This window comes from Bombina bombina, chromosome 1 (assembly GCF_027579735.1).
Source record: "Bombina bombina isolate aBomBom1 chromosome 1, aBomBom1.pri, whole genome shotgun sequence".
In the NCBI taxonomy this organism is placed as follows: domain Eukaryota; kingdom Metazoa; phylum Chordata; class Amphibia; order Anura; family Bombinatoridae; genus Bombina; species Bombina bombina.
The window spans coordinates 1,542,200,200-1,542,226,022 of NC_069499.1; the positions used below are offsets into that span (position 1 = coordinate 1,542,200,200).

The 25,823-nt window shown below is 40.2% G+C and overlaps 1 protein-coding gene across 2 annotated transcripts in view; it reads right to left on the reverse strand.

The window, feature by feature from the left end:
• The window catches only part of SPATA20 (spermatogenesis associated 20), a 416,269-nt gene that overhangs the window by 229,748 nt on the left and 160,698 nt on the right, over nucleotides 1–25,823 (reverse strand). The window lies entirely within an intron of this gene.

Sequence of the window (25,823 nt, forward strand, 5' to 3'; positions counted from 1 at the left end):
TATATTTTACTAAAAAATAATCGATTGCTCTTTAACAGTGTCCACCAGTCATTTAGCCCTGATAAATAAGCCTTCCTTCTATACTGAGTCTCAGAATATGGCTTACCTTCCCCACATGGGGATTCTTGTCAGTCTTCTAGCATTACTAAGTCTTGACTAGAAAAAGATGACTGAACATACCGTCGTAGCAGTTAAGCCTGCAAACTGTTCCCCCCAACTGAAGTTTTCTTGGTACTCCTCAGTCCTGCATGGGAACAGCAGTGGATTTTAGTTACAACATGCTAAAATCATTTTCCTCTCAGCAGAATTCTTCATCACTTTCTGCTAGAGAGTAAATAGTACAAACCGGCACTATTTCAAAATAACAAACTTTTGATTGAAGATATAAAAACTACAAATCTAACACCACATTCACTTTACCCTCCCGTGGAGATGCTACTTGTTAGAGCGGCAAAGAGAATGACTGGGGGGGCGGAGACTGAGGGGGAGCTATATGGACAGCTTTGCTGTGTGCTCTCTTTGCCACTTCCTGTAGGGAATGAGAATATCCCACAAGTAAGGATGAATCCGTGTACTGGATACACCTTGTAAGAGAAATGTCCATAATCAATTAATGTTACATTGGTTTGTTCAAATTTTGGATTAGTGAGCAACATGAAAATATTTTGTTTTAAATATATCATGAGTAACTTTAAAAAAAAATATTATTTAAAGTGATGTCAAGTACCCTCAGTCTGGATTCAAGTGCTTAATTCATATAAGCAGTGAAGGGTGCAAAACCTATAAGTCTCTACAAGCTGAATGTCTACTTTTGTGTGAAAGGATTAATGTTGCCAGATTTTTATGGAATCCAGACCTTTGTAGGCCCATGAATACTTATACTAAATGCTTGAGTTGGAGATGCGCTGTCTTTATATCTTCTCAGATACCTATACTATTCTGAATCAAGTTTCTGCTGTTGACTTGGTTCCAGTTCTGCATGGCCTGGTGGGGTTGGGTTGGTTTCTGTGCCTTGGAACCAGATCATCTGTTGACTCAACTTTCTTCCTGTAAAGTGATCCTTGTGTCAGCGGCTAACGAGAGTAGGCAGGATGCTATCTCATACTAGTTCCAAGCTGTGCTGTTTTTGTTTCTTCCCAGAGGCATAACAGCTGCATAGGGTAATCTGATGGTTGCTTCTACAGTATATGTTCATGCAAGACTTGTGACAAAGTTTCACAGCAAGTGGCTGCTCTATCTTACATAAACAAGCTGGATTTAATTTCTAAAGCAATGCGTAGCACATATTCTGGTAATTTTCATTGCAACGGCTTATTCCCATTTCCCAGGATTGGCTCCTTCTTTGCTCTGAACATTATATACAGACTAAGCATTGGCTGAATTTGTCCTACCATTTGTTTTAGTTGAAAATGATTTTGCATAAGCTGTTTGCTGACTAATGGACTTTAGCTTTTTCTAGACTGAAAAAGTAATTACAATATATATATAGCTGTTAACATAATGATGTAAAACAGGGGTCACATCATTGTTTAATAGAACTTGGAGTGCTGCACCAAAGGGTGATATAGTTTTTAATGCAGCATTTATTACATGTTCGTTTCAACCTCATACTCAGTCAGATATGTCTACAGGGTTGATAGAGGGGTTGCAGGGGTGTGATACTGACAACCTCTTGTTTATTTGGGCAGGCAGCACGTTGCAAATTAAACAGTTTGTTCAATATCTAAATGATATTGAGATGGGTCTAAGATTGACAGTTGAACATAAGATTAACACAATAAATTATTTGGGCGATACTTTGCCTGTCTCTTGTGTTTCGGAGAGAATGCACACCACATTATACAGAAAACCACTTCTGGTAATACAGTCCTTCATAGTAATAGTTGCCAAACATGGCATCTTCCTTAGGCAGTGGCCAAGGGACAGTTTATCAGGATTAAAATAAACTATACAGATGAGGTTAACTTTATCATATAGAGTAGCTTGTTAACTCAAAGATTATTGTACAGAGGCTATTTTATTTGTGATATTGCAAAGGGTAAAGAAGATGTGGATGAGATGAATAGAGCTGATTTGGTCAAGAAAAAGGAGGAAGAAGCATCATTTTGGAAAAGTTAGATTTGTTACTCACTATTCTCCCCAGTACCCACTAATTTGCAAGATAATAAAGAAACATTTTTCCATGTTGTCTGCCCATGATCAGTTACCGGGTATAGCTCAGCAAGGTTGTTGATATTCTTATAAAAGTAGATTGAGTTTGAGAAATATTTTATCTCCAAGTGAACTGAGAAGTTCTCAGAAGAGAGCTAGCTCTTGTTTGACGTTTCAGAGCATGTACAAGTGTAATAATTCCAATTGCAAAGCTTTTCCTCATGTTGACTTGGGCCGTATTTTGAATCTTATGTGACGGGCGGTAGCAATGTGATAAGGACGTGTTAACTGTTAAACATTGTATGTGGATTTTTTAATATGGTGTTCACAGTGTCACCTGAAGTATGAAGGTTGTACGACTTGTGAATCCAGAGAAAAGGATAAGGGAACATCTTTCAGAAATCAAAAGGTTAGATCTTAGTTCATAATCCCAAGAGTGATTTAACCGATGATGATAGTGATCTTCAAAAAAGAAGATAGAGAGACGCACTCAACTGAGACAGAACAAAAGCGGAAAAAACTTCTGTTCTTGTCCACAAGGCCAATGACACTTAGGGTGCAGTCTCTTTTAGGTCACAACGCCTTTCACAAAGGAGAACTATAATATAGCATATTAAGTTTCATCCTGTCAAAAGACAGCCCAGCATAGAAATACCAGGCAATTCTCCTTTGAGCAAAGGAAAACAACAAACACCAAACGTATGTTTCGGCCTCTCTGTGCCAAGTCAGTGAGGTTCAGTTGGTTCTCTTTAGAGTATGTGAGTAAGGAGTCCACGCCTGGTTTCCCCTTTTATTCTTTGAGAGACCCTAAAGTAATTGGCATAAACCAAAAAAGAAGATAGAGAGGCACACTCAACTGAGACAGAACAAAAGCTATAAAAACTTCAGTAATTGTCCACAAGGCCAGTGCCACTTAGGGTGCAGTCTCTTTGAGCTCACTATCCCTTTCAGAGAGGAGACATATAATGTATGGCATTGATTTTGCCTGGTATATTCCCCTAGCCAGCATAATAGACCTCATATTTTAACTCCTAATTTTTCTCTGATATGTCTATCAACAAAACGGTCTCATACTGTAGGGTGTGTGGATTTCTCCATTTAATTAATTTACATAATGCAAGAATAGTTAAGCTTGTTAGCACAGGTCCTGTAGATTGTATCTAACTCTTGTATACATTATTTATTCTCTGTCTCTCTCTAATCTGACGTGTCTATAGGGGGAATACAGGGCCAGAGGTCTGATCTGATATGTCTAAGGGGCTGATAGAGGCATTGCAGGGCTAGAAGTCTGATCGGATGTGTCTATGCGGCTGATAGAGGTGTTGCAGGACCAGGGGTCTGATCTGATGTGTCTATAGGGCTGATGGGTTGTTGCAAGGCCAGGGGTCTGATCTGTCTATAGGGCTGATGGGTTGTTGCAGGGCCAGGGGTCTGATCTGAGTGTCTGTGGGGTTGATAGAGGGGATGCAGGGCCAGATCTGATTTGATGTGTCTACAGGGTTGATATAGGGGTTGCAGGGTAAGGGGTCTGAGCTGATAGAGGGGGGTTGATCTCATGTGTCTATGGGACTGACAGAGGGGGTTGATTTGATGTGTCTATGGGGCTGATAGAGAAGTTGCAGGGTTAGGGGGGTTGATCTGATGTGTCTATAGGGCTACTAGAGAATTTGCAGGTTCAGGGGGTTGATCTTATGTGTCTATAGGGCTAGTAAAGGAGTTGCAGGGTCAGGGTGTTTGATCTGATGTGTCTATAGGGTTGGTAAAGGAGTTGTCGGGTCAGGGGGTTAATCTGATGTGTCTATAAGGCTGGTAAAGGAGTTGCAGGGTCATAGGGTTGATCTGATGAGTCTATAGGGCTGGTAAAGGAGTTCCAGGGTCTGGGGGTTGATCTGATGAATCTATAGCGGTGGTAAAGGAGTTGCAGGGTCAGGGGGTTGATTTCATGTGTCTATAGGGCTGATAGATTAGTTGCAGGGTCAAGTGGGTTGATCTGATGAGTCTATAGGGCTGGTAAAGGAGTTGCAGGGTCAAGGGTTGATCTGATGTGTCTATAGGGCTGATAGAGGAGTTGCAGGGTCAGGGAGTTGAACTGATGTGTCTATAGGGCGGGTAAAGGAGTTGCAGGGTCAGGGGTTGATCTGATGTGACTATAGGGCTGATAGATTAGTTGCAAGTACAGGGGGTTGAGCTGATGTGTCTATGAGGCTAGTAAAGGAGTTGCAGGGTCAGGAGGTTGATCTGATGTGTCTATAGGGCTGATAGAGGAGTTGCAGGGTCAGGGAGGGTTCATCTGATGTGACTATAGGGCTGATAAAGGGGTCGCATGGTTATGTGGCTGGAAGAAATGTTGCAAGGTCCGAGGTCTAAACTGATGTTTAATCAAATTATTATTATATTATTCATTCTTTATTATCATCAAAATTGTGCTTTTGAAATGAGGTGAGCTCAGCTGGTCACTTTATAATATTACTAAGACAGAACATGTTGCCTGATGAATACTACATCACATTCTATACACAACATACGGTTTTCTTCATATTATACTGTATAATGCACTGCTGACCTAAGCCTTACTGTTGTTCACTCCATATATCTGATTATTGTTTTTATGAGTTGCCATGGTTCCGCAGAATTGTTATCACGTCCTGTTTTGCAGCAGATCCACAGAGATGTAATATCTTGTTGCTAGAAGCATGTGATCCATTGTTGGCCTGTACATAATATACTTATTTACATTTATTTCATTTTGCTCCCCATTGCAGATTTATTTTGTTTCTTTTATTCTCTTTCTATAGCAATGCACCTCCTTGAATCCATGCTCTATAATAACTTTTATAAGCCGTACATACTGTTTACATTACGTTCTCACCTTGGTAGCTGCGCGCCTCTAGCTCATAACAATTATTTTCTAAATAGAATGTTTTGTTTGCAGTCTCGAATATAAAAACTTAAAGGGGCAAGAAACACATTATTTTTATGATTCAGACAGAGCAGACAAGTTTAAACAAATTTCCCATTTACATCTATTCTCTAATTTGCTTCATTATTTAGGTATCCTTTGTTGAAAAACATAGCTAGGTAGGCTCAGCACCTGGGTGCTATTTGCTGATTTAAAGGGACATGGGTTTCCTGTCCCTTTAAATGGGGGTATATTTATTTCTAGCTATGAGAGGGTTAAGTTTTCACCTTACTATTGAGGGGTGCACTATATTTAGGTCTTCTAGCTGCACCTTATCGTATCTGCACTGACACAATAACAATCCCTTCCATATAAGCTACAACTTGTGTTCTGTAAATTGATCAATTCCTAAAAACGTTCCTTCAGTTCATTGCTGTGTGCAGCTTGCTAACCCCAGACTTTGGCTAGACTCTTGCACGCGCACACTCTACACCTTGGAATGTCTCTGGAGAAAATCCCACTCACTTGTCAACTTCCTCCACTTGAAATTCCTTCTGTCGTGCTTCATTTCATGTTCTATACCAAGTAAAACATAACATTTCCTCTCTGATTCATACGTCTCTCTGTTGTCTTCTCAAATATCCTACAGTTCAAGACAAAGTCGTCTCTAATACACATAAGGGCTTACCGGCTAATGAGGATGCCATTCACCAAACCACTACTAGAGTACACTCAGGTCACTGCTACACAAAACCATTACTAGAGTACACTCCAGCCGCTGTTACACAAAACCATTACTAGAGTACACTCAGGTCACTGCTACACAAAACCATAACTAGAGTACACTCAGGTCACTGCTACACAAAACCATTACTAGAGTACACTCAGGTCACTACTACACAAAACCATAACTAGAGTACACTCAGGTCACTGCTACACAAAACCATTACTAGAGTACACTCAGGTCACTGCTACACAAAACCCTAACTAGAGTACATTCAGGTCACTGCTACACAAAACCATTACTAGAGTACACTCAGGTCACTGCTACACAAAACCATAACTAGAGTACACTCAGGTCACTGCTACACAAAACCATTACTAAAGTACACTGAGGTCACTGCTACACAAAACCATTACTAGAGTACACTCAGGTCACTGCTACACAAAACCATTACTAGAGTACACTCAGGTCACTGCTACACAAAACCATAACTAGAGTACACTCAGGTCACTGCTACACAAAACCATTACTAGAGTACACTCAGGTCACTGCTACACAAAACCACTACTAGAGTACACTCAGGTCACTTCTGCACAAAACCACTACTAGAGTACACTCAGGTCACTGCTACACAAAACCATAACTAGAGTACACTCAGGTCACTGCTACACAAAACCATAACTAGAGTACACTCAGGTCACTGCTACAAAAAACCATAACTAGAGTACACTCAGGTCACTGCTACACAAAACCATAACTAGAGTACACTCAGGTCACTGCTACACAAAACCATTACTAGAGTACACTCAGGTCACTGCTACACAAAACCATTACTAGAGTACACTCAGGTCACTGCTAGACAAAACCATTACTAAAGTACACTCAGGTCACTGCTATACAAAACCATTACTAGGGTACACTCAGGTCACTGCTACACAAAACCATTACTAGAGTACACTCAGGTCACTGCTACACAAAACCATTACTAGAGTACACTCAGGTCACTGCTAGACAAAAAGATTACTAGAGTACACTCAGGTCGCTGCTATACAACAAGGAGCCATCTGCTCTACCGATATCCATTTAAAACTGCCCTCTTTCCCATTTCAACAACTAGGACACCTATTTGCAATATAAAAGGCCAGAAGTTGCTATAAACCCCAATGCATTTTATCCGGACTTAGCCTACTGTAGAACACTGACAGTGTTTAAAGCCAAGAAGGAATTTTGCATTCTTCTGACATCTAGAAAACAATATTTGACTTTAAGAAACAGACGTGTGCTGATTAAAGGGACAACACACAGAATTCAAAGCCCCTGTTTAATCATCCATAGCCAAAACAAATCTACTAATTTTGCTTGTTTTTTACAGCAACATTCCTGTAAGTACATCACTTAAAACAATGACCCTGCTACATGCTACAAAGTGATGGCTTAATCAGTGCAAAAGGAAATCAAAATACTCAAAACTTTTCAAGGGGTACGCCCCCATACTGCAAAACATTGCACATTTTATCCTAGAAGAATTTTGCAATGAATAATGCAGCTTTATTTTGTCAAATATATTGTTTTATGTTTTGCCTTTTCACAGATTTCCCCTTTCCCCAAGACAAAAGGAGCCTTGTTAACCAATCACAAACTAATACACATATACAGGATGTCAGCATGCCCAATGCCATGTGTAGGTGAAGAAATAGATTGAGGAAACCCTGACTTTTTTTCCCCTAAGGTGGCTTAGCAGTGATTCAGAGTAATTAATAAATAATGATTTATTAAATGGGTACTTAAACAAACTGTTCTAATCTTCAGTCATATTTTTATCTACACAATAATATTCTCACCTAAACTATCAAGTATCCCCTCTAATGCAAAACTGATAATCCACCTTAACAGAGCAAATGATTGGAGAGACATCTTGCCACTCACAGGAACGGCCCCTTTTTTAAGATAATTCTACGAGGGCAGCCCCTGCGAGGGTCGGCGTGAAAAACCACGTCTGATTCAGCAAAGTTTAGATAATCAGGATATGAAGAGTAGGAGAAAAACACTGGTTCACAGACAAATGGTATTAACCCAAGGCTCCCTGGTAGAATGTGGAACAAGCACAGTTTTCAGATGTATTTTACAGCAAAATGTATCAAAATAAATAATGAATGTATATTGCAAAAATGTTATACAGGTAGTCCTCAGTTTACGCCGGTGTTAGGTTCCAGAAGGAATGGTTGTAAATCGAAACCGTTGTAAATTTAAACCCAGTTTATAATGTAAGTCAATGGGAAATGAGTGAGTTAGGTTCCAGGCCCCTCTCAAAATTGGCATCAGTACACCCAATTCATTATTTTTAAAGCTTTGAAATGAAGACTTTAAATGCTAAACAGCATTATAAACCTAATAAAACAATCACACAGCACAGAATATATAATTAAACTAAGTTAAATGAACAAACACATTTGCTAAACAGCATTATAAACCTAATAAAATAATCACACAACACAGACTTTATTGCATTTTTCTGCAAACAGTTCTTTCTATGCATTCCAAACTGGACTGATTTATAGACAGGAAGATCTTGTTCCTTTGCAAGCTGCTTGATAGCTCAGGTCTGGTTAAACTGATTAATTTCAGCTTGCTTGGCTTGCATATCTTTGCTGCAACATAAGTGGACAGCTCCACCTACTGGCTATTTTAATCAATGCACTGCTTCTCAATGCTTTTCAATAGCAGTCACATGACTGAAAAAAAAGATTGTTATTCTGAAACGGTGCAAATTGAACCATTGTAAACCGAGGGCCACCTGTACTGTCAATGATGAAACATGTTATGCATTATCAAATTTTGTGTTTGATGGCTGTGTGAGACACTTACTTTGTATGCAGGTGTTTTGCAATGCAATGCTAAATTATAGATACATTGCATACACATATACTACATAACATAACTTTAATCTCCCTTTAAGAAGCTAATATTAGAGCAGAAATAATAGATTGTACAGTACAGGACTTATTTTTTTTAATTAAGAGTATTTCTAAAACATATCCACTGGCCACTCATGTGAAACGGGATCTCCTGTATTAGATCGTGGTCGCCCAATTTAAAACCCTCCACTAACCAAGATAAATGATTACCATACAGCTGTTGCTCAGCAATTTCACAGTTGCTACAACATACCAGCTCGAACTGTTAAAGTTTAAACCATGGCTCTGTATATCTAAAGTGAAACATGAAGCTATAATCCCTCACTACACTTTTACTTCTCTCCATGTGCAACACACAGCGTCCAGTCAATAGTCACCGACGCAGCTGCTTTTCTTGCTTTGTAGAGCAGTATACAACAGAAGTAAATAATATGTACTCACAGGCCTTGCCAGTGAAAGATAATCCGGTGCGGACACCCCTATACCTGCCCATATTCTGGTACCTACATTATACTCAAATGTGTTGGAATCTACACTGCTGCCATGTTATTTTATTCCTTCCTATCTAAGCAATGATGCCAGGGTATATTTTCTGCCTCTCCCTTGCTTTTAAATCACCTTCTACCATTAGTAAATTCCAATTCAACCCTTGAACTTTGCTTTTATTCTTACGCTATTGAATTTTCCTAACAAAAGTAACAGTCTTCACATAAAAAAATACAAAGATGATTACACAAAACTCATGCAGCGCCACCTGTTGGATGCCGATGACACTGCTGATCAATTCTAAACTTAGGGAATTGTGTACAGAAAAAAAGTAACAGGCTATAAAAGAGTAAAAAGAAACTGCTCTAGCGTGTTAGGGCATTTATTTTTGCACTTGTTTTCAGCAGATATCAATTTCTTAAAGTGAATGTTACTTAAACAGGACAGCCTCACGGCCTTGTATAGACTTATAAAAATGAGCATGAGTTTAATTCATGACATTTTTTACATTTATTTATTTTCTTAAATTCTTACCTTTTTACTGCTCCGCCGATAAGCGCAGCTCTCCCACCGCCATACTGTCTAATTGAGTGACAGATGATGATTCTTAAAAATACTAATCCTTGCTTCCAAATCCTTAGTTAAAGATCATCATCTGTCAATCAATTAGACAAAAATGGCGGGAGGGAGAGCTGCGCTTATCGGTGGAGCAGTAAAAAAGGTAAAAATTTAAGGCCTAGATTTGGAGTTTGACGGTAGCCGTGAAAACCAGCGTTAGAGGTTCCTAACGCTGGTTTTAGGCTACCGCCGGTATTTGGAGTCACTCAGGAAAGGGTCTAACGCTCACTTTCCAGCCGCAGATCCCCTTACGTCAATTGCGTATCCTATCTTTTCAATGGGATCTTTTTAACTCCGGTATTTAGAGTCGTGGCTAAAGTGAGCCACGACTCTAAACGACAAAACGACAAAACTCCAACCGCAGAAAAAAGTCAGTAGTTAAGAGCTTTCTGGGCTAACGCCGGTTCATAAAGCTCATAACTACTGTGCTCTAAAGTACACTAACACCCATAAACTACCTATGTACCCCTAAACCGAGGTCCCCCCACATCGCCGCCACTCGATTATATTTTTTTAACCCCTAATCTGCCGACCGCCACCTACGTTATACTTATGTACCCCTAATCTGCTGCCCCTAACACTGCCGACCCCTATATTATATTTATTAACCCCTAACCTGCCCCTCACAACGTCGCCGCCAGCTACCTACAATAATTAACCCCTAATCTGCCGACCGCAAAGCGCTGCTACTTACGTTATCCTTATGTACCCCTAATCTGCTGCCCCTAACACCGCCGACCCCTATATTATATTTATTAACCCCAAATCTGCCCCCCACAACGTCGCCTCCACCTGCCTACACTTATTAACCCCTAATCTGCCGACCGGACCGCACCGCTATTATTATAAAGTTATTAACCCCTAATCCGCCTCACTAACCCTATAATAAATAGTATTAACCCCTAATCTGCCCTCCCTAACATCGCCGACACCTAACTTCAAACATTAACCCCTAATCTGCCGACTGGAGCTCACCGCTATTCTAATAAATGTATTAACCCCTAAAGCTAAGTCTAACCCTAACACTAACACCCCCCTAAGTTAAATATAATTTACATCTAACGAAATTAATTAACTCTTATTAAATAAATTATTCCTATTTAAAGCTAAATACTTACCTGTAAAATAAATCCTAATATAGCTACAATATAAATTATATTTATATTATAGCTATTTTAGGATTTATATTTATTTTACAGGTAACTTTGTATTTATTTTAACCAGGTACAATAGCTAAAATAGTTAAAATAATTACAAAATTACCTGTAAAATAAATCCTAACCTAAGTTACAATTAAACCTAACACTACACTATCAATAAATTAATTAAATAAAATACCTACAATTACCTACAATTAAACCTAACACTACACTATCAATACATTAATTAAATACAATATCTACAAATAAATACAATGAAATAAACTAACTAAAGTACAAAAAATAAAAAAGAACTAAGTTACAAAAACTAAAAAAATATTTACAAACATCAGAAAAATATTACAACAATTTTAAACTAATTACACCTACTCTAAGCCCCCTAATAAAATAAAAAAAAATGCCCTACCCTATTCTAAATTACTAAAGTTCAAAGCTCTTTTACCTTACCAGCCCTGAACAGGGCCCTTTGCGGGGCATGCCCCAAAGAATTCAGCTCTTTTGCCTGTAAAAAAAACACATACAATACCCCCCCCCAACATTACAACCCACCACCCACATACCCCTAATGTAACCCAAACCCCCCTTAAATAAACCTAACACTAAGCCCCTGAAGATCTTCCTACCTTATCTTCACCATACCAGGTTCACCGATCGATCCAGAAGAGCTCCTCCGATGTACTGATCCTAATATATTGTAGCTATATTAGGATTTATTTTACAGGTAAGTATTTAGCTTTAAATAGGAATAATTTATTTAATAAGAGTTAATTAATTTCGTTAGATGTAAATTATATTTAATTTAGGGGGGTGTTGGTGTTAGGGTTAGACTTAGCTTTAGGGGTTAATACATTTATTAGAATAGCGGTGAGCTCCAGTCGGCAGATTAGGGGTTAATGTTTGAAGTTAGGTGTCGGCGATGTTAGGGAGGGCAGAATAGGGGTTAATACTATTTATTATAGGGTTAGTGAGGCGGATTAGGGGTTAATAACTTTATAATAATAGCGGTGCGGTCCGCTGGGCAGATTAGGGGTTAATAAGTGTAGGCAGGTGGAGGCGACGTTGTGGGGGGCAGATTAGGGGTTAATAAATATAATATAGGGGTCGGCGGTGTTAGGGGCAGCAGATTAGGGGTACATAGGGATAATGTAAGTAGCAGCGGTTTACGGAGCGGCAGATTAGGGGTTAAAAATAATATACAGGGGTCAGCGATAGCGGGGGCGGCAGAATAGGGGTTAATAAGTGTAAGGTTAGGGGTGTGTAGACTCAGGGTACATGTTAGAGTGTTAGGTGCAGACGTAGGAAGTGTTTCCCCATAGCAAACAATGGGGCTGCGTTAGGAGCTGAACGCGGCTTTTTTGCAGGTGTTAGGTTTTTTTTCAGCTCAAACAGCCCCATTGTTTTCTATGGGGGAATCGTGCACGAGCACGTTTTTGAGGATGGCCGCGTCCGTAAGCAACTCTGGTATCGAGAGTTGCAGTGGCGTTAAATATGCTGTACGCTCCTTTTTTGGAGCCTAACGCAGCCATTCTGTGGACTCTCAATACCAGAGTTATTTTAAAGGTGCGGCCAGAAAAAAGCCAGCGTTAGCTACGCAGGTCGTTACCGACAAAACTCTAAATCTAGCCGTCAGAAAATAAATAAATTTAAAAAATGTCATGAATTAAACTCATGCTCATTTTTATAAGTCTATACAATGCTGTGAGGCTGTCCTGTTAAATTTACGTTCACTTTAATGTCTGTATTGTCAGTGTGTTTTTCAGTGAATCACAATAACAAAATGCTTCTGTCGTTAATACCCCTGAAGTTCAAAATTGTTACCTCCCGAAAACAACACAAAATCATGCTGTTAATCTCAAGATTTCTAAATAAAAAAAAAATCAAACACACAATTAAAGAGACATGAAACCAAAATATATTCTTTCATGATACCGATAGATCATACGATTTTAAACAACTTTCCAATTTAATTTTGTTATCCAACTTGCTTCAATCACCTGGTAACCATTGTTAAATGAGCAGCAGTGGACTATAGGGAGCTAGCTAAACACATTGTGTGAGCCAATGAAAACAGTCATATAAGTGCAGCCACCAATCAGCAGCTAGCTCCCAGTGGTACATAACTGCTCCTGACCCTACCTAGGTATGCTCTTCAACAAAGGATCGCAAGAGTACAAAGCAAATTAGATAACAGCTATTAGACTCTCGTCTTTTTTATATATATTTCTGTTTCAGTAATAAAAAGATTTTATTTCTTACCTCTTAGCTATTGCCAGGCAGCCTCTGTGTTAAAATATAATACAATAGTTTGATTGGCATCCGGTGCAGCCAATAGGCAGTGCACCATAAATCCTATGTATTTTATGTGTAGCATGCTCCTGCGACAATTGTCAGATGAGATGTGAAATGGCGCAAGTGCAGTAAGCCGGGATATTCCGACCGCAGCTTCAAGTAAACAGTGAATCCAGTCTATTGCATACAGATTCACTGTTTATTGGTGCAGTCTTGGCTGCATGTGTCTGATTAAGCTCAAATATGGAAATTCAAAAGGTGTGAGATTTACCTAATGTTAAGACTTACTATATCTATGAGCGCACCCAAATGCTCGTTTGTGCTAGGTGAATGAAATTTCAAGGCCCATACTACATCAAAGTTATGAAGTGATCTCTCTTTTGCGTTTTTTTGTCACTGGACAGAGAGAGATGGGACTAAAATTTCCTCATTGATGTTTTCAGAACAAACAACCTTAGGAAGAAAAGAGTAGTTAGTTCTTAAAACTATTTTATCCTGATTAAAAAAAAAACAGGTAAAGAGAATCACAAGATAGAGCAGAAATCACAGATGCTCTTCTGGGTGAGGAAATTGCAAAGAGAAAGAGAACTTTTCAAGACAACAGTTGAATATCCAGACTATGCATAGGATCAAACGGTTGAGGCTGAAGAAAACATCAAGACTAAGTTACGGCTCCACAGAGGGGAAGCAAGCTTGATAACTGATCTCATCTTGACCAGATCTTGAACAGGTTTGAATGCCAGGAAGTCTCAAAATCTTTTTGTGATACAAGACTGAAAGAGCAGAAATGTGGCCTTTAAGGGAACTGGCTGGTAAACCCTTATCCAGACCATCCTGCAAATAATTTAAAAATTCAAGAAAGTTGATAAATATGTCTTGTAACAGGCTTTGGTCTGAATCAAACTGTTTATCACTTGATCTGAAAAAAGATCTCTGAGGCAAAATCGGACGTTTAATTGCCATGCTGTCAAATTGAGAGACTTGAGATCTTGATGTAAGAAAATACATTGAGAGAGAAAGTCCTTGCTGAGAGGAAAAAAACAAGGCTGGCTTGAGGAGAGTTGTACCAGATCTGCGTTCCAAGTCCTGTGAGGCCATGCAAGAGCAATTAAAATCACTGAGGCCCTTTCCTGTTTGATCCTGGCTATTATCCTCAATAGTAAAACAAAAGGAGGAAAGTAAATCAAATTGAATGACCAGGAATCACTAGTGCATCTAATAGAGTCTCTTGTGAATCTCAAGATCTTGCATAATACTAGGGTAGCTTGTAATTCAAGCGAAAAGACATAAGGTCTATGTCTGGCTCTCCCCAACGATTGACAATGTACCTCCTGATGCAAAGATCATTCGACCCAGACAAAGGTACAGACAACTGAGGATGTTCACTTCCCAACTGTCAACACCGGGAATGTGAATAGCTGAAATCTTTGAATGATGGTGTTTTGCCAAAGTCAGAATGTGTGCTACTTCTTTCATTGCTAAGGCACTTTGAGTACCACCTTGGTGATTAATGTAAGCCACTACTGTAGAATTGTCTAACTGAAACCTCAGAAAAGACTCCAGGTGCCAACAAAGTAGAGGCCTGAAGCTCTAAGATGTTGATCAGAAACCTTGCCCCGCAAGGAGACCAAACTCTCAACTGCGCCCCAACCCAGCAAGCTGACATACTCGGCAAATACTACCCAATTCGGACAGAGGCTCCCTAAATCAAGATTGGTGAGTCTGCCAGAAAGTTAGAGAATGTCTAGTCTTGAAGTCTAAATACATCTTTTTTTATTATTATTATCGGTTATTTGTAGAGCGCCAACAGATTCTGCAGCGCTTCTGAGACAGAGAGTTGAAATCTCTATTCTACTGTTGCTACATTTGAAGCTGCAAAGAACATACATGGAATCTGGCAAAAGGAAGCATGATTCAGCTGAGTAGCAGGATTCTAGTTATAATTGTACTCCTGAAGGGTACAGGGTGTGTTAAAGGGTTGCTCCAGATGAGCCCAGGGCCTACAAAGGGATCTTTCTGTCCTTTGCATCTGTTTAACTGATGGAGGCATGATAACAATCACTTGTGAAATTGCAGAGTGAATGCACTGTTTTAAGTTAGGAGACAGCTTCATGTACTAAACAGCAGAAATAAATTTAAAGAGACAGAGCCTCAATTTTATGGTAAATGTGTAAGTGTGCCCAAAACTGTATGTGGTGTTATCTGGTGTATGTAACTATGTCCCCAGGCAATGCGAATCATGTGTATGTGTTAATGCTAATAGCATGTGGGTAAAGTGAGTGCAAGTACCAAGTTACACGTCAGCACTCACTCTACTGTGCTTACCAAGTTGAAGGAGACCTGTTTCCAATAGGAGAGCCTATCCTGTGCAGTATGCACAGTCACAGGATCTAAGTACTCTGATGAGGCTAACCAGAGAAGGCTGCAGGACCAGTCCAAGTGACACCTGAGGCAGGCAAGTGACAAACTCCTGCAGGAGAGTTACTCTCACTGCCAATGTACTGTACCCCTTTACACCCCTCTGTCCTCTTCCTGGTTCTTTGAGGTGGATATTGGGTTTCACATCGGTTTGAGAACCCTCTTCAATCGATGACTAGATCAGCACTTTATGTTTCACCATCCTCCTTGCTGGTGGCAAAAAACGATTGGAATCATAGGAAAGTTGGAGGTATTAAAACTCTGTTGTGAGCAGGGACGGAACTACAAGGGGTTCAGAGGTCGCAACTGCGACCTGGCCCCACCGAGGGTGGGGGCAAAGCTTAAAAAACAAAAAATTTCCAATAAAAAACTTTAACCTGCCATTGCCTGCACTGATGATATGTGATTGTAACGATGCTTCATTAATGTCTCTGTCTCTGACTACAGGGGTTAGTGTTTCTGTTTCTTTTTTAAGACACGATGAGTCCACGGATCATCTGAATTACTAATGGGATATTCACCTCCTGGTCAGCAGGAGGAGGCAATGAGCACCACAGCAGAGCTGTTAAATAGCTCCACCCTTCCCTCCCACTCCAGTCATTCTCTTTGCCTACGTTAATGATAGAAAGAGGTAAACTGAGGTGTTAGTTTAGATTCTTCAATCAGGAGCTTTTATTTTTAAAGTAGTACAAGTTGGTACTGCTTTCTTCTAGGGTGTAGCTGTACTCCATATCAGTCTCTTAGAAGAGCTTTGGTGGCTTTAAAGCAATGGGAACTTGTGGGACATAATTCTCACTGCGCCTCCCATATTTCTTGCTGCCCTATAACCTTCAGTCTGAGGTAGTTATTTACTCAGCTTTGTATTCTCTTCAGGTCGACGTGAGGGATAGGACCTCTCAAGCCTGAGAGCTGCCTTGCTGCCAGGCAGGAGTCAAGGTAAGTGATGCCTTGTTTTTTCTGGGGAAAAGGAGCTCAGAGTTTATTCATAATAAAAGGCACATCTGAACATAAGGACTCTATGGGAATATAGACCTTTGTGTTGGGACAATAGGACCCTTTATTCAGTAAGGGCTTGGAGGCAGTATACAGTAATCCGCACTTTATAGGCACTGGGGCTGGGACAAGCTTGCATTTGGCTCCGGTGGTTTCACTAAGGTTTGGCCGTCATTGGAGAGACCGACATAGGTTACGCCCATGGTGGGCGGTACTTCCGGTTTGGTAGCGCGCTGTAGCGCTTCTGTTTTATTTTTAGTGCGTCAGAAAAGCTGGTCTGGTCTGGGGTCGCATGTTTTAAAAAAGAACATGCGTTGTTAGGGCAGACTGGCGTTTTTCTTTTTCTGCTCCATGTTTAAAACGGATACGTTATAAAAGGGAGAGGCATTCTCTGGGCAGGCAGACGGATCGTTAGCAGCAATCATCTTGTGATCCTCGGTCAGGTAGGAGCACTTCAGCAGACACTGAGGTGCAGAGGTATTTTTAAATCAGAAAGTGCGTTAGTTATTCTGACAGACCGCATTACAGAAAAGAAACCGTTTTAAATTTAAAGAAACAGTAACGGTTTTCTTTTGCATTATTGCAAATACCCATTATAATTTTTTTTGTTATTTTATTAATTGTGAATAACATGGATCAGGAGGACTTGCAGAGTGTCACCTGCTCTTTATGTTTTGACGCCAATGTGGAACCAGCAATCCCTTTCTGTCCTTTATGTATTGCGAGGACTTTGACTTATAGGGATAAAATATTTTCTGAGCCAATTTCTTCTAAGGCAGATGTTGCCCAAGAATCTACTAATGAGGGTCAATTTATGCCGCAGCTTTCTCCCCAAACGTCCCAAATTAATCAGCCCTCACAAGCAGTGCCCTGTGGATCAGCTTTAGTTCCTTCTGGAATTGCGTTACAAGACATAGCTTCCCTCATGTCTTCCACTATTTCTGATGCTCTATCAGCCTTTTCCATGTTGCAGGGCAAACGTAAGAGGAAAGCCAGACATTCAGTTTGCGAGGCTTCGGGCGCTATAGTTGCTATTCAGGAAGCCTCCTCCCATAACCCTGAAGAAGAGGGTACATCTGTTCTTTCTGAAGGTGAAATTTCAGATTCAGAGAGTCTTTTGCCCTTGGCGGACTAGGAGGTGGTATCTTTCAGATTCAAACTTGAGCACCTCCGTCTGTTACTCAGGGAGGTTTTGGTCACTTTAGATGATAGTGACTCCACAATGGTGGTTGTCCCTCAACAGTCTAGAAAGATGGATAGATACTTTGAAGTCCCTTCTTACACAGATGTATTTCCAGTCCCTAAAAGAGCTACTGAAATTATTACTAAGGAGTGGGAGAGACCGGGCATCCCTTTTTCTCCCGCTCCCATTTTTAAGAAAATGTTTCCTATAGCCGACTCTGTTAAGGAGGCTTGGCAAACTGTTCCCAAGGTAGAGGGAGCTGTCTCTACTTTAGCTAAGAGAACTACTATTCCCATAGAGGATAGTTGTGCTTTCAAAGACCCCATGGATAAGAAGTTAGAGGGGTTACTCAAGAATTTTATGTACACCAAGGTCTGCAGTGGCAACCGGCTGTGTGCATTGCCACTGTCACCGGTGCAGCGGCATATTGGTTTGATGCTCTGTCTGAGGCCCTCAGGACTGAGACTTCTTTGGATGAGCTCCAAGATAGAATTAAAGCTCTTAAGTTAGCTAATGCTTTTATTTCAGATGCTTCCCTTCAAGTTATCAAATTGGGAGTGAAGATATCTAGTTTCTCCGTTTTAGCCCGCAGAGCCTTACAGGGAGTGCAGAATTATTAGGCAAGTTGTATTTTTGAGGATTAATTTTATTATTGAACAACAACCATGTTCTCAATGAACCCAAAAAACTCATTAATATCAAAGCTGAATAGTTTTGGAAGTAGTTTTTAGTTTGTTTTTAGTTATAGCTATTTTAGGGGGATATCTGTGTGTGCAGGTGACTATTACTGTGCATAATTATTAGGCAACTTAACAAAAAACAAATATATACCCATTTCAATTATTTATTTTTACCAGTGAAACCAATATAACATCTCAACATTCACAAATATACATTTCTGACATTCAAAAACAAAACAAAAACAAATCAGTGACCAATATAGCCACCTTTCTTTGCAAGGACACTCAAATGCCTGCCATCCATGGATTCTGTCAGTGTTTTGATCTGTTCACCATCAACATTGCGTGCAGCAGCAACCACAGCCACCCAGACACTGTTCAGAGAGGTGTACTGTTTTCCCTCCTTGTAAATCTCACATTTGATGATGGACCACAGGTTCTCAATGGGGTTCAGATCAGGTGAACAAGGAGGCCATGTCATTAGATTTTTTTCTTTTATACCCTTTCTTGCCAGCCACGCTGTGGAGTACTTGGACGCGTGTGATGGAGCATTGTCTTGCATGAAAATCATGTTTTTCTTGAAGGATGCAGACTTCTTCCTGTACCACTGCTTGAAGAAGGTGTCTTCCAGAAACTGGCAGTAGGACTGGGAGTTGAGCTTGACTCCATCCTCAACCCGAAAAGGCCCCACAAGCTCATCTTTGATGATACCAGCCCAAACCAGTACTCCACCTCCACCTTGCTGGCGTCTGAGTCGGACTGGAGCTCTCTGCCCTTTACCAATCCAGCCACGGGCCCATCCATCTGGCCCATCAAGACTCACTCTCATTTCATCAGTCCATAAAACCTTAGAAAAATCAGTCTTGAGATATTTCTTGGCCCAGTCTTGACGTTTCAGCTTGTGTGTCTTGTTCAGTGGTGGTCGTCTTTCAGCCTTTCTTACCTTGGCCATGTCTCTGAGTATTGCACACCTTGTGCTTTTGGGCACTCCAGTGATGTTGCAGCTCTGAAATATGGCCAAACTGGTGGTAAGTGGCATCTTGGCAGCTGCACGCTTGACTTTTCTCAGTTCATGGGCAGTTATTTTGCGCCTTGGTTTTTCCACACGCTTCTTGCGACCCTGTTGACTATTTTGAATGAAACGCTTGATTGTTCGATGATCACGCTTCAGAAGCTTTGCAATTTTAAGAGTGCTGCATCCCTCTGCAAGATATCTCACTATTTTTTACTTTTCTGAGCCTGTCAAGTCCTTCTTTTGACCCATTTTGCCAAAGGAAAGGAAGTTGCCTAATAATTATGCACACCTGATATAGGGTGTTGATGTCATTAGACCACACCCCTTCTCATTACAGAGATGCACATCACCTAATATGCTTAATTGGTAGTAGGCTTTCGAGCCTATACAGCTTGGAGTAAGACAACATGCATAAAGAAGATGATGTGGTCAAAATACTCATTTGCCTAATAATTCTGCACTCCCTGTATGGTTAAAGCCTTGGTCTGCGGATGTGTCAAAGTCTAAACTTCTGGCTATTCCTTACAAAGGGAAGACATTATTCGGAGCGGACCTGAAAGAGATTATTTCTGATATCACGGGAGGTAAGGGTCATCTTCTCCCGCAAGACAAAAGAAGTAAACAAAAAGGACGACAAAGCAATTTTTGTTCCTTTCAAAATTTCAAAGGAAACTCTTCCTCTTCCTCCTCTAAGCAGGAACAGTCTAAATCTACATGGAGACCCAACCAGTCTTGGAACAAAGGAAAGCAGTTCAAGAAGCCGGTTAGTGATGCCAAGACAGCATGAAGGGCATGCCCCCGATCCGGGACCGGATCTGGTAGGGGGCAGACTTTCCTTCTTCATTCAAGCCTGGGTTCGGGATGTCCAGGATGCCTGGGTAATAGAAATAGTGTCTCAGAGATACAGACTGGAGTTCAAGGTTTTTCCTCCCAGAGGCAGATTTCTACTTTCGAGATTATCTGCAGACCAGACAAAGAGAGAGGCGTTCTTACACTGTGTAGGAGACCTCTCCGCTCTGGGAGTGATAGTTCCCATTCCAATTCAGGAACAGGGACTGGGGGTTTTATTTCAATCTGTTCGTGGTTCACAAGAAAGAGGGAACCTTCAGACCAATTCTAGACCTCAAGAGTCTGAACAAGTTTCTCAGGGTACTGTCCTTCAAGATGGAAACTATTCGTTCCATTCTTCCATTGTTCCAGGGGGGTCAATTTATGACAACAGTGTATTTAAAGGACGCGTATCTTCATGTTCCCATTCACAGGGATCACCACAAGTTCTTAAGGCTCCAGAGAGGGTTACGGCTCATTCCACGAGGGCTGTTGCTTCCTCATGGGCGTTCAAAAATGAAGCTTCTGTGGAACAGATTTGCAAGGCTGCAACTTGGTCCTCTTCACACTTTTTCCAAGTTTTACAAATTTAACACTTTTGCCTCGGCTGAGGCTGTTTTTAAGAGAAAGGTTCTTCAAGCAGTGGTGCCTTCTGTTTAGGTGACCTGTCTTGTCCCTCCCGTATAATCTGTGTACTCTACCTTGGGTATTGAATCCCATTAGTAATTAAGATGATCTGTGGACTCATTGTGTCTTAAAAAAGAAAATTTATGCTTACCTGATAAATGTATTTCTTTTTTGACACAATGACAGAGGTATCCAAAATAATTTGGTGGGCGGAGGCCCATTCCTGCTGTCTGTCGGCAATCCACATCCCAGGGGTGTACAACTGGGAAGCAGATTTTCTGAGCAGGCAGAGAGGCCATCCGGAAGTGTTTTCCAGCCTGATTCTCAAGTGGTGTCTGCCGGAATTAGATCTCATGGCATCGCAACAGAATGCCAAGCTCACGAGATACGGGTCGAGATCCAGGGATCCCCAGGCGGAATTGATAGATGCTCTGGCGGCCCCTTGGAATTTCAATCTAGCATACCTGTTTCCTCCGTTTGCTCTTCTTCATCGAGTAATTGCTCGAATCAAACAGGAGAGGGCCTCGGTGATCCTCATAGCACCGGCCTGGCCTCGCAGGATTTGGTATGCAGATCTGGTGGAGATGACATCTCATCCACCTTGGAGACTTCCGTTGAGGAAAGACCTTCTGATTCAGGGGCCCTTCCTTCACCCAAATCTAGTTTCTCTGAAGCCGACTGCTTGGAGATTGAACGCTTAATTTTATCCAAGCGGGAATTTTCTGACTCGGTCATAGAGACCATGATTCAGGCTCGTAAGCCTGTAACTAGAAGGATTTACCATAAGATTTGGCGTAAATATCTCTATTGGTGTGAATCCAAGGGCTACTCATGGAGTAGAGTTAGGATTCCTAGAATTTTGTATTTTCTCCATGAAGGTTTGGAGAAAGGTTTATCGACGAGTTCCCTAAAGGGTCAAATCTATTTTGCTACACCAACGTCTGGTGGATGTCCCAGATGTACAATATTTTTGTCAGGCCTTGATCAGGATCAGGCCTGTGTTCAAACCAGTTACTCCTCCATGGAGTCTTAATTTAGTTCTCAATGTTCTTCAAGGGGCTCTGTTTGAGCCTATGCATTCCTTAGATATTAAGTTGCTATCTTGGAAGGTTTTATTTCTTGTGGCTATTTCTTCTGCTCTGAGAGTGTCAGAACTCTTGGCATTACAGTATGAGTCTCCTTATCTCATTTTCCATGCAGATAAGGTCGTTTTGCGTACCAAATTAGGTTTTATTCCTAAGGATGTTTCTGATCGGAACATTAATTAGGAAATTGTGGTGCCTTTGTTGTGTCCTAATCCTTCTTCTAAGAAGGAAAGACTTTTGCATAATTTGGACGTGGTCCGTGCTTTAAAGCTTTATCTTCAGGCGACTTAGGACTTTCGTCAGTCTTCCTCTTTGTTTTTGGTTTTCTCAGGGAAACGCAGGGGACAGAAAGCTACGGCTACTTCTTTCTTTTTGGCTGAGGAGCATTATACATTTTGCATATGAGACTGCTGGACAGCAGCCTCCAGAGAGGGTTACGGCTCATTCCACGAGGGCTGTTGCTTCCTCATGGGCGTTCAAAAATGAAGCTTCTGTGGAACAGATTTGCAAGGCTGCAACTTGGTCCTCTCTTCACACTTTTTCCAAGTTTTACAAATTTAACACTTTTGCCTCGGCTGAGGCTGTTTTTAAGAGAAAGGTTCTTCAAGCAGTGGTGCCTTCTGTTTAGGTGACCTGTCTTGTCCCTCCCGTATAATCTGTGTACTCTACCTTGGGTATTGAATCCCATTAGTAATTAAGATGATCTGTGGACTCATTGTGTCTTAAAAAAGAAAATTTATGCTTACCTGATAAATGTATTTCTTTTTTGACACGATGAGTCCACGGCCCGCCCTGTTCTTATAGACAGGTTGTGGTTTATTGTAAACTTCAGACACCTCTGCACCTTGGCTTTTCCTTTCTCTTCCTATCTTCGGTCGAATGACTGGAGTGGGAGGGAGAGGAGGAGCTATTTAACAGCTCTGCTGTGGTGCTCTTTGCCTCCTCCTGCTGATTAGGAGGTGAATATCCCATTAGTAATTAAAAAAAAAACTCATTGTGTCAAAAAAGAAATAAATTTATCAGGTAAGCATAAATTTTCTTTTTACCCATTGCTGTTTATATGTGTGTTTGTGTTTATATGTTATGTATGTATGTGACTGTGTGTGTATTTATGCATGTGTGTGTGTGTGTTTATGTTTGTGGAACCAGCAAATTACAGACCTTGTTACTACAGCATGGGGGGCGGGGGGTAAACAGTGTCACTATAGAGTACCACTATATACAGTACGGGGCGGCTGGACCATGTCACAGACTACTGTGGTCACTTTATAAAGCACTGGGGCGGGTAGGGTCAGGCCAGCCATCTCACCAGCAGATTACAGACTGTGTCACTAACTCACTATATACAGTACTGGTGGGTTAAACAGTGTCACTATATACAGTAATAGGGGGTCCTTTTGCAGACATGTAATCTGATTCACATTTTTTTTCTGTGTTAAATGTTAAAAAAAATATAAAAAAAAATGATATGTATCAAGTTCACCTTTTGTTTTGGGGGGGGGCTCTTCTTAGATTCTTGCACCTGGGCTCTGTGGTTTCTAGTTACGCCTCTGGTTGTGAGGGGTGTTTTGCCTCCTACCGTAGGACTGAACTTTAATCCCACATCTGATGCCTCATGGACTCTCACCATCTTGTGAAAGAAATTATTGCTTTCACGCTGAACAATCACTGTATAGGATGTAAAGATTCTGACTTCTGTAGGATAAAAAACACAGTTTTCCAAAGAAAACTACATGGAAAATAGGAAAATAATTGAAAGTAGAATGCATAGATTTTTTTATACGGGGATTTCATTTTGAGTTTAATAATCCTTTACAGAAACTCTTGTGGTGTCTGAAACTTTAATTCAGCGCTGATCTGGCTTTTTCAGGATAAAACGCTTTTGCAATGTTAAACGCTCATTATGTAAATCTTCAAATGATGAATAAATGACTCAATTAGATCTGGCACACAAGCTCCTAGTGTTTACTATCTCCCCAGTGTAAGAAAAAGCGCTCGAGTCTGTGATCGAGTTGAGTGACATTACAGAAGGGGACGCATCTAAATACTTTTAAGTTCTGATTTGTAGGACGTTAGCAATTAACTACTCCATGTGTCACGGTTGACACTGGCAGAAAAAGCAATTGCAATGGATTAAAAAGAGCTGCTTTAAAAGGAATCTATCATTTCATGAAATATCCTTCTCATTCACTGCACTACATCAATGTTTTGTAAAATGACAAGGCCCATACAGGCAGAAGCAGGAACACAAAATCAGCTGTAAAAATCCTTTGGGTCAGATGAGATTTGCTAGATACTTTGGAGCTGGATTATCCTCCAGAAAAAGCAGCAATGTTAAGCAACTTTCTAATTTACTCCTATTATCAATTTTTCTTTGTACTCTTGAAGCACCTGGGTTGCACTTGCCGATTGGTGGCTACATCTAGCAAAGCTATCCATTTGCTGAACCAAAAATGGGCCGGCTCCTTAGCTTGCATTCCTGCTTTTCAAATAAAGATACAAAGAGAATGAAGAAAAAATGATAATCGGAGTAAATTAGAAAGTTGCTTAATATTGAATGTTCTATCTGAATCATAAAAAATGGGTTTCGTATCTCTTTAACACGGTTTCATGTCTTCTCATAGGATAAGCTACTATAGTTATGTCCGTTCCAGGTTCTTCATGTTTTGCATTTATGCAAATGTGAAGTTAAACTATAAACAACATTAAAGGGACACTAAACAGCTTGTAATTACAAGACATTTATGTTAACTCCCTATTTAATAGAATAGCAGCTAAATGTAAAACATTTTAAAATAAATGAATACCTTGATTAATATTTATTTTTCAGTAGCCAAACATCACCCACCACTCGGGAATTTGCTACTCGAGTAGCCAAGATTTTTAGTAGATAACTTCTACTAAAACCAGTTATGGATCAATATGTAGCAGGGTTAGGCTTGGGAAGTCTGAGCAACGCAAACCTTAAAGGGGCAAAATGAATACGTAAAGCATATCGCAAAGCTGTTGTACTAAACTTTATTAAAAGGGACAGTAAACACCTTGAGATTTTTATACAAGCCGTTTAGTAATGGTAATGAAACAGCTTTGCAATACAGTTTCATTGTTTATTTTGCCCCCTTTACATGCAATTTTACTCTGAAATTTAAGCAATTTCTAATTTTCAGATTTGAAACACACCCTTCTGACTTTTCAAGATTAACCCTGCTGCATATATGCCCCTAATTGGCTTTTTCAGATAACAACTGCAAAACAATTTTCTTTATACTAACTTTATAACTGCAACTACTGTAGTCCTATTGTCTGTAGACTAAATCCATTATTTGATCCTCCAAAAAAGGCAAATGGTGTGTGGAGTTTGGCTATTAAACAATGTTTCGGCATTGCCTCTTATAGGGGTATATAATGCCCTATTGGGAATAAATTACACAACTACATAGAAATTAAGATCATCCCTATACAGGCAAATTCTGTATCTTAAGAATAAATACACTGCAGTTTACACAATTTATTATTCCTCTAATTCAAGCTGAAAATTGTATCACACCTTTTTCAGCTACTGCAACGCTACTCACAAATAATATTGAGGCAACATTCGAGTTACTTTGTGTTTTTAAATTACACACACTTACATGATGATTTTCAACAATTTTTTTGTGTTAATAAAAGTTATATTTTAATTTTAAAACTCTATCAATTGGGTTTTCTGTGCTAAATTTGATGTCTAATACTTTCTGGGGTATCTGAAGTGC